This window comes from Rutilus rutilus, assembly GCF_951802725.1.
Source record: "Rutilus rutilus genome assembly, chromosome: 22".
In the NCBI taxonomy this organism is placed as follows: domain Eukaryota; kingdom Metazoa; phylum Chordata; class Actinopteri; order Cypriniformes; family Leuciscidae; genus Rutilus; species Rutilus rutilus.
In genome coordinates, this window is record NC_140227.1 from 13656933 (window position 1) to 13667498 (window position 10566).

The window sequence follows — 10566 nt, forward strand, 5'->3', positions numbered from 1 at the left end:
CAGTTCATTTTAATACATCTGGTTATATATATATATATATATGCCTATATATATATATATATATATATATATATATTAATAAAATGATCTAGTTGAACCAATTAATCATTTGCTATCTATAGATTTTCAGCTGTTTGATTATTAAACATGTATTATAGGCTATTTGTAAAATATTGACATCTAAATTACATTTGTGATACAGTATGAAAAAATATAACACATTGGTGTAAATTTATCTAACAGGGTAGCCATTAAGAACAATTGAGTACTTTATTATTATAAATGAAGACTGGACTGGATCATTTAATTTGGTCAATATGGGTTTTATTTTGTGTTCATTTGTTGCTGCTGTTTATTAGATTCCACAGAATAACTGTGCAAAACAAAAGACTGAGTCTCACTGTATCGCTCAGGCTGCACTGCAGTGTCTATTCACAGGCACGATCCCACTACTGATCGGCACGGGGACTTTGACCTGCTCCGTCTCCGACCTGGGCCGGTTCACTCCTCCTTAGACAACCTGGTGGTCCCAGGCTCCCCCAGGAGCACCATATCGATACCAACCTTAGCGCGGACACCCGATCAACATAGTCCACTGCAGCCCAGAACCCCTGAGCTCAAGCGATCCTCCAGCCTCAGCCTCCCAGTATCTTGGATTACAGGCGCGCGCCACTGCACCCGGCGAGAGCTCTGAGAATCAGCGCTGATACTGAATCTAGTGGCTCACAGCGCCATCTAGTGTATGAAAAAACAATAGGGAACGATTAGGCAGGGTGAACTAAAAGTCCCCCTGTATTCAATAATTGTATCCCTTACAACTCATCTTTGATCACCAAAATGACATATGTAAAAAAAATTTCCTTGAAAAAAAAAATCTTCATGCCTTAAAATAGCTTGAATGTAACTCTACACCCTTGCCTCATTTAGTATATGGTTCTATGAATATACACATTACCCATGCCTCCACTCACTCACACCAGCTCAGAGATCCACTTGTTGACGTGATTGGTTACCAGGTAGCTTGTGACATCAGAAACACCAGCAATTGTTTTTGAGACTGTCTTTGGTTCAATGCAGTTTTTAGGAGAAAATACTCAGAAATTGTTTTGACTTATGCATTTGTACATGATTTGTCTTAAAGCATTTTAGAAAACACCACATAAACATATAAACAACATTAAAACCTTTATTTTCACCAAAGCATTTTACAATCTCTTTGGTAGCTATGTTGTTAAAGGTGGTAGGCCTACATTTTCTTCAAAAACAACTTAAAAAGAAGAAAAATGCTAAATTATGTTAGCACAATACATAAAAATAAATTATAGCTGTTTAACCACATGTAGGCCCTAGCCTCAGTTTTCCATCTACAATATGAGGAGGAGCCTATTTATCTTAATCTAGTTAATTTTAATACATCTGGTCAATTGTTTTTGAATAAAATGATGTAAGTTTACTCAAGGAATCATTTGCTATATTTGATCAGCTCTTTGATCATTAGGCTGAATATGTCTTATGGGCTTTTTGCAGCCTCAGCCTCCCAGTATCTTGGATTACAGGCACGCCACTGCACCCGGCGAGAGCTGTGAGAATCAGCGCTGATACTGAATCTAGTGGCTCACAGCGACATCTAGTGTATGAAAAAACAAAACTAGGGAACGATTAGGCAGAGTGAACAAAATATTTTTACAATCTCTTTGGTAGCTATATTGTTTAAGGTAAGTGGTACATTTTCTTCAAAAATACCTTTAAAAAAAAGCTAAATTAATTCAGCACAATACACTAAATGAATGTATAGCTGTTTAACCACATATAGGCCCTAGGCTGAGTTTTCCAGCTACCATAAGAGTCGCCTATCTTAATCTTTTCCAGTTCATTTTAATACATCTGGTTATATATATATATAGGCCTATATATATATATATATATATATATATATATATATATATATTAATAAAATGATCTAGTTTAATCAATTAATAATTTGCTATGTAAAGATTTTCAGCTGTTTGATCATTAAACATGTATTAGGCTATTTGTAAAGTATTGACATCTAAATTACATTTGTGTTACAGTAAAAAAATAAAAAATAAATAAAAAAAATAATACAATTGCCTTGGTGTAAATTGATCTAACAGCCATATATAACAATATTTATTTATTTATTTATTGCCATAACAAACAGGTTGTCTGGAATTTTTCTTGGTGAGCTCTTCCACTGCCCGAAGGTAGGAGTTACAAAATGTCTAGCCGGGTGTGTGGGATCTCTAAGAAGTGATAGACCTTTTCTCTGTAAACGTGAGACATAAATGTTGTCAATGGTAGAAAGATCACAACCTATGATCTTTGAAGCAGACCGCAGTATATTACGAATCTGACTTTTCTGCTGGACTGTGGCGCTGCCAAACCACACTATATTGAGAAAGTCAGGACGCTTTCAATCACAGCTCTATAAAACCTGGACATACCAAAGATACTCCAAACTTTTTCAGCTGTCTTAAAAAATACAGTCTTGATGCCAGTCAATATACTTTATTATAATAAATAAAGACTGGACTGGATAATTTAATTTGGTCAATAAGGGATTTATTTTGTGTTCATTTGTTGTTGCTGCTGTTTATTAGATTCCACAGAATAAATGTGGACACAAAAGACTGAGTCTCGCTGTATCGCTCAGGCTGCACTGCAGTGTCTATTCACAGGCGCGATCCCACTACTGATCGGCACAGGGACTTTTACCTGCTCCGTCTCCGACCTGGGCCGGTTCACCCCTCCTTAGACAACCTGGTGATCCCAGGCTCCCCCAGGAGCACCATATCGATACCAAACTTAGTGCGGACACCCGATCGACATAGTCCACTACAGTCCAGAACCCCTGAGCTCAAGCGATCCTCCAGCCTCAGCCTCCCAGTATCTTGGATTACAGGCACACGCCACTGCACCCGGCGAGAGCTGTGAGAATCAGCGCTGATACTGAATCTAGTGGCTCACAGCGCCATCTAGTGTATGAAAAAACAAAACTAGGGTACGATTAGACAAGGTGAAAAAAATATTTTTACAATCTCTTTGGTAGCTATATTGTTTAAGGTATGAGGTACATTTTCTTCAAAAATACCTTTAAAAAAAGCTAAATTAATTCAGCACAATACACTAAATGAATGTATAGCTGTTTAACCACATATAGGCCCTATAGGCTGAGTTTTCCATCTACCATAAGAGTAGCCTATTTATCTTAATCTTTTCCAGTTAATTTTAATACATCTGGTTAACTTTTTTTTTTTTTTTATAAAATGATCTAGTTTAACCAATTAATCATTTGCTATCTATAGATTTTCAGCTGTTTGATCATTAAACGTATTATAGGCTATTTGTAAAATATTGACATCTAAATTACATTTGTGATACAGTATGAAAAAATATAACACATTGGTGTAAATTTATCTAACAAGATTCATCATCATCATCATCATCGGTCGGGTCCCCTGGTATGGAGCTCGACAATATGTTTCCACAATCCTCTATTCTTGGCGATGCTGATGATCGCTTTTGTTTCCTCTTCCCTTTCGACATAGGTGAGTGACTGACTGCTCTTCGCTGCGGGGGGAGCTATTTGATTCCGGGCTTTTTGTTTTTTGTTGTACTCGTCGATGTAGCTCCGGATTTTGTGTCTGAAGGTTAGGTGAGGTGCTCCTCGCTTGTTCTTATCACTGACTTCGGAGTGATAGCTGGCGTAGATGTGGGCTGGTTCGTTTTCTTCCATGCGAAGACAGTGGCCCACGAACTCTAGCTGTCGCTTGCGGATGGTCGTGCTGACTGGTCGTTGTTTGGTCAGTCTCTAGAGATCCTCGTTTGTCATATGGGCGTCTGCTTGTCTAATTCCCAGCATGGTTCTTTTGCACTTTCTCGCAAACACATCCAGTTCTTCCTCTTGAGCTTTCATTAGAACCCATGTCTTGCAGCCATAAAGCAACACAGACATACAAGTTACATTCAAGACCCGAGTCCTGAATTCTATATTTGGCTTGGGTGGTGGAGCGGTGAGCAGCTTCTTCAACTTAGTAAAGGCCACCCATGCAAGAGAGATATGATTTTTGACATCTTTCTCTGTCGATATGATGTAGGATCCAAGATACTTGAATTCATCTACGATTTCAACGTCCTTTCCGTTAATTAGTAGATGTTGTTCATTGTCACTGGAAGCATTCATTTGGACTTGGACAGTCTTCTCCTCGTTTAATTCTCGTCCGACGGCACCAGATTTTTGTTGTAGTTGGGTGAGCTGTTTGTTGTGCCCTGGTGAGATCATTTTCCAGGAGTGCAATATCGTCTGCATATGCTAAATCGTTAAGCTTGCGTTCGGCTCTAGGTTCTTTGGCTATTGCTGCACCACGTTGCGGTCTCGTATTACTCCTGGGCGGAGGACCTTTATGTGTAAGGTATCCAAAGCTTCCAGCAGATTGTCTGGAGACGTAGTCTATTACTATGATGAATAGTAACGGAGCTAGAACATCGCCTTGTATTACCAGTTGTGACAGCGAAAGGCTCTGAGGCTGTCACAAAGGCTCTAATCTAACAAGATTAGCCATATAGAAAAATGTACTTTATTATAATAAATGAAGACTGGACTGGATCATTTAATTTGGGTTTTATTTTGTGCTCATTTGTTGCTGCTGTTTATTAGATTCCACAGTATAACTGTGCACACAAAAGACTGAGTCTCGCTGTATCGCTCAGGCTGCACTGCAGTGTCTATTCACAGGTGCGATCCCACTACTGATCGGCACGGGGACTTTGACCTGCTCCGTCTCCGACCTGGGCCGGTTCACCCCTCCTTAGACGACCTGGTGGTCCCGGGCTCCCCCAGGAGTACCATATCAATACCGACCTTAGTGCGGACACCCGATCGACATAGTCCACTGCAGCCCAGAACCCCTGAGCTCAAGCGATCCTCCAGCCTCCCAGTATCTTGGATTACAGGCGCGCGCCACTGCACCCGGCGAGAGCTGCGAGAATCTGCGCTGATACTGAATCTAGTGGCTCACAGCGCCATCTAGTGTATGAAAAAACAAAACTAGGGAACGATTAGGTAAGGTGAAAAAAATATTTTTACAATCTCTTTGGTAGCTATATTGTTTAAGGTAAGTGGTACATTTTCTTCAAAAATACCTTTAAAAAAAAAGCTAAATTAATTCAGCACAATACACTAAATGAATGTATAGCTGTTTAACCACATATTCAGGCTGAGTTTTCCATCCATAAGAGTAGCCTATTTATCTTAATATTTTACAGTTAATTTTAATACATCTGGTTATATAGGCTATATATTTTTTATAGTTCGATCTAGTTCGTTAATCATTTGCTATCTTTAGATTTTCAGCTGTTTGATCAGTAAACATGTATTATAGGCTATTTGTAAAATATTTACATCTAAATTACATTTGTGATAGCCTACAGTATGAAAAATTCTGTATTTGGATTTTTAACAACATCCCAATAGTAACCAGCCCAAACAAACAACACTCATTTACAGATTACCATACAAATGAATGAGGGCATAGTCATATGTGAACACTCAGAATGTATGATTAAGTAGCCTAAATGTTTAAAGCCATATCAAATATGCAGAGGCGCCCCAATAGGACAGGCAAGCCAGGCAATTGCATGATTTGATTTGTTAAACATGAAAAGGACTTATCCGGCATGGCCGCTCGCTCTAACGTTAACCAGATAAAATGTTTAAAATTATTAGGCGCATATCCAAGTGTTTGTGCGGAGTGGAGCGCGCACTGCATGACATGGAGGCGCCGACGCGATTATTTGCATTTTCCTATAAACAGTGGAAACAACTTAAAATAGCCTACTCAATCATTTCTGGCCATACAGAAAAGAATAATGCAGCAGTCACAACTACTTTTATTTGTGTAAACTCACAATAACAAGAAAACGTTGTGCTTTCGTAAAATAAAATAACAAGGGCGCGCTCTCATTGTCAATAAACAGAAACACAGCGTATAGGCTATACTAGCCTCACATACATGAGAAATATACCTATATAGGCTAAATCTTGATATGTCCACTTTTAAACGAAAAAAATCGAATCGAAAATAAATATCATCTGATTATGTAATCCGTATGAAAGTTGCATTTCTCTCTAAAGGCGCATCTAAAGGAGATGTATGGAGATATATGTTTGCAGCCGACACTGATTTAGAAAACCCTAGTTTATTAATAAACAGTTATTTTTTAAGACACACAGTAGGCCTATTTATTATCATTAGCCTGCTTTTGGCTAATGGATGCGCTTGAGCGTGGAATAGGCTATATTCCTCCATGCACCCAGTATTTAAGCAGAAATGTATATAAACGTGCGATTAGTCGTCCAGAAATATCTTTAGTCTATGGCACAGGCCCGGACTGGCCATCGGGAGCACCTGGAGAATTCCCGGTGGCCTGGCGACTAATTTGGCCTGCTGCCAGCCAGCATTTTTTTTATTATTATAATTTTTTTTATACTACTACCTTTATCCGTGATCATTTTCGAATTCGTCATTCCTTTAAATTATTATAATAAAATAAAATCATGAATCTGTTAGTCTTGACTGGCAAGGCTACGATTCGACTTTAAGCCTCAGCCAAACGGTTATACAGAAAATACGAGCAGCACCCGATGATGGAGAGAAAACAGCCAGGTGGAGCAGAGAGGGAAAGGACAACGAAAAAGAAAGCACTCCAAGAACAAGCATCAAAATGTTGCAAAATGAATGACCTGTTCAAGTGCAGGTCAGTTTCATCTGTAAATACTGTATAGGCTACTTTTTTCTTCGTTAACTTAGTATTGAAATGCTATAGCAAATGTAAGCGGTATAGCACCCCTATTACTATCGTCACTCAAAATACTGTATGCTAAAGGAGATTAATATTATTTAGTGTAAAGTTACATTAGTAATTTAGCAGACAAATATTAACATGTGTGTGGTACTGGGAGCAGGCAGACAGGAGTGATAGTGCAGACATCAACAAAAAAGAATGCAATAACATTTTATTAGACAATTTAGAAAATTATGTCTGCCCATTTGTGAGGTTTAAACCTTTTGTTCCTTTTTTTTTTTTTATCAAATGAAGGTGGAGACCGTTCTACCAGTACTAGCTGTGGTTCAATGATCACACATTCAGCCAGAGAGTGAGATTACATGTAGAAGCAAAATAAGATTTTTTTTTTTTTTTTTACATATTGTATGAAATATAGTGTTGCTAAATGTTGGATATTTAAGTAATTTTAAGATAAAAACAACAACATTTTGTCATAAATATAATACTTTGATTTTTTACTAAAATAAATGTAGATTCTGGGCAAACAAATTACAATAAGGTGGTTGTTTTACACCAAGGTGGAGACAGTTCTGTTTGCAAGATGAGGCCAGAACAAGTGACAGGTGAAGAAGTGACAGGTGAAGAAGAGACTGGTACAAGAAAAATACACACACTTTATACATACATACATACATATATATATACATACATAGCCTATATATATACATACATACATATATACATATACCAAGACCAAGATAAATAGGTAGGTTACTCTTATGGAAAACTCAGGCTATAGGGCCTACACGTGGTTAAACACCTATAATTTAATACCTAGTATTACGTTTTCATGCACTAGATGGCGCTGTGAGCCACTAGATTCAGTATCAGCGCTGATTCTCGCAGCTCTCGCCGGGTGCAGTGGCGTGCGCCTGTAATCCAAGATACTGGGAGGCTGAGGCTGGAGGATCGCTTGAGCTCAGGGGTTCTGGGCTGCAGTGGACTATGTCGATCGGGTGTCCGCACTAAGTTCGGTATCGATATGGTGCTCCTGGGGGAGCCCGGGACCACCAGGTCGTCTAAGGAGGGGTGAACCGGCCCAGGTCGGAGACGGAGCAGGTCAAAGTCCCCGTGCCGATCAGTAGTGGGATCGCGCCTGTGAATAGACACTGCAGTGCAGCCTGAGCGATACAGCGAGACTCAGTCTTTTGTGTTTGTACTTGTTAATTGGATATAAAAGTGAAAAATAAATGTTTACAGATTAATAAATTGACTAGCCTATGAATTAAATGTATGAACGTGCATTCATTTCCATTTTACTCGTTAAAGGGATAGTTCACCCCCCAAAAAAAATTCTGTCATCATTTACTCACCCTCAAGTTGTTTCAACCCGGTATTAATTTCTTTCTTCTGTTGAACATAAAGGAAGATACTTTGAGGAATGTTGGTAACCAAACAGTTGTGGGGCACAGTTGATTCCATAGTATATTTGGAACTTGAAGGTAAATAAATGATGACATAATTTTCATTTTTGGGTGAACTATCCCTTTAACCCCACATATTAGCTTCTCTAACTTTCAAATTTGTAAACTTTTTTAATTGTTCAATCTTTATTGTAATGGCCATTGCTGTTTTGCACTACTGAATGTCGTATCAAGTTGTTGGTTCTATATCGCCTCTCTCTGGAAGATATGTGAAATGTTTTTTAGTATTCATTGACTGCATTCCATGGCCGGATGGAGGCGCTGTTTCCCACTTTATAAAAGCCTTCCCCAAAATGAGGCCAATGAAGTATAAGAGTAGTCTTGTAGACTCAGATGGATAATAAATAAAGTTTCATAAAATGCTTTGTACAAAACATGTCTCTTGACATGGGCAGGGCCAATATCTGCACAGCAAATCACTACGTGCAGATGTGGGGTAATATTCAGGTTTCATTGACCTTTCACATTATTAACTCTTTAAAGAAAAAGAAAGAAAGATCAAAGTATTAAACCTGGATACAATTGAATTTAAAGTTAGTTTAAAAAACAACCCTGAAAAAACAAAGACTATTGCCTAATCTGACTGTTTCTGGGCCAAAATTCATAGCATGTCACAATTTAGATATTTATGTCATACATATTTATTCGAATATTCGCAAAATATTGCTATTCCTATTTGGTTACTTTAAAGCAGTAATCTCAGATCTATTTCAGTTATATCGCCCTAAAGATAACCTAATGATTGCATTAACATCTTCAAATTTTTAACTATAATAGCAAATATTTGAATTAAAAATTACAATGAATTTTTTTTTTTTATTGCTTTAAGATTTTTATTCCAATGATACAGACTACACTTTTAGAGTTGTGGACCTTGATTTATGTGGTCATTTGGAACTGTTGTAGTATGGAAAACAGCTGTGTTGATGATTCTTCAACAAGTCTCCTTTTTTGTTTCACAGAAAAATAACAAAACTGTAAGTAAACAATGACACATAGCCTAGTGTAAAATCCAATACAATTCTAAACAAACTACTAAGGCTTGGGCCATGGCGCGCCCTCTACAGATTTAAATTCATATTGCACAGATTAATCAAAGCCTTTATCCCGTCCAGATGTGTTTAATTCTGTTCTTCCGTTCTGCTCAGTTCATCAGTGAAAATAGTGACAAGAAGTCCGATTCATTTCCGCGAATCGGTTCTTTTGAACGGTTCATTTAAAAGAAACGCTCAAAACGGATTAAGCTAAATTTGCGTCGTGACTTGGCATATTACATGTTTTAGTGTCTAAACTCTACAATAGGCTACTAAAAAAAAAAAAAAAAAAAACCTTCCAGGCACACATTGCTATTATTATGTTTTGTAGTGTGCCAGTTCAGTTTCTTGTAGTCAAGGTTCTTCAGCTCATAAAGTCATTTAGAATTTATAAATATAATTTGCATTTACACTAAATATAAAATTATCTATCTATTGGTTTAAAATTTGTTTTGCCAGTTGTAATAATAGGCCTATTTTTTATCATAAAAACGGTCAACATTTCTAAACATATTTATCAAAACATTTAAATATATATTTTAATAATGTAATAACATTTCTGCACTTTGACTACTATCCTACTTTTTGCTGAATCAGTCAAATCCATTCTATTTCAATTTTCACATTCTAAATCAATTTATTTCAATTTCGCATCAGGACAAAATATTTCCCCCCGCAGACTTTGCATTGGGTTCAAGTAGATATAGATATCGAAAGACTGTTCACTCCTATTACTTGTGAATGGGAGAAAATACAACGCACAATATGGCTGAATAAGTTCCGCCTTCTAAGTAAAACAGCCAATCGCTGATTGGTAAAGTCATGGAAACCTTTAAGGCCTATTTATACTTCTGCGTCGAACTCACGCCGTAGCTACGTCGTAAGGCCTCATTATACTTCTGCGTCGGACCTACGCCGGAGCCTATACGCCGTAGGCAACGTGTTGGTTTTAATTTATACTTCTGTGTTGTTGTCCGCGGTGACGCGCACCTAGGGAGCATGTGAAACCCCGAGGGAGGGGTTCTGGCAGACCAATCACAGCGCTGGCGTCCGCGTAGAATTGACGCGTTGTTACATTTTTGGAGAGGTGCACGTCAGGTTACGCCGTAGCGTACGCGCGCTACACACAGCCTACGACGTAGCTACGGCGGCAGTTCGACGCAGAAGTATAAATAGGCCTGTAGGCTATGTGTAGCGCGCGTACCCTGACGTGCACCTCTCCAAAAATGTAACAACGCGTC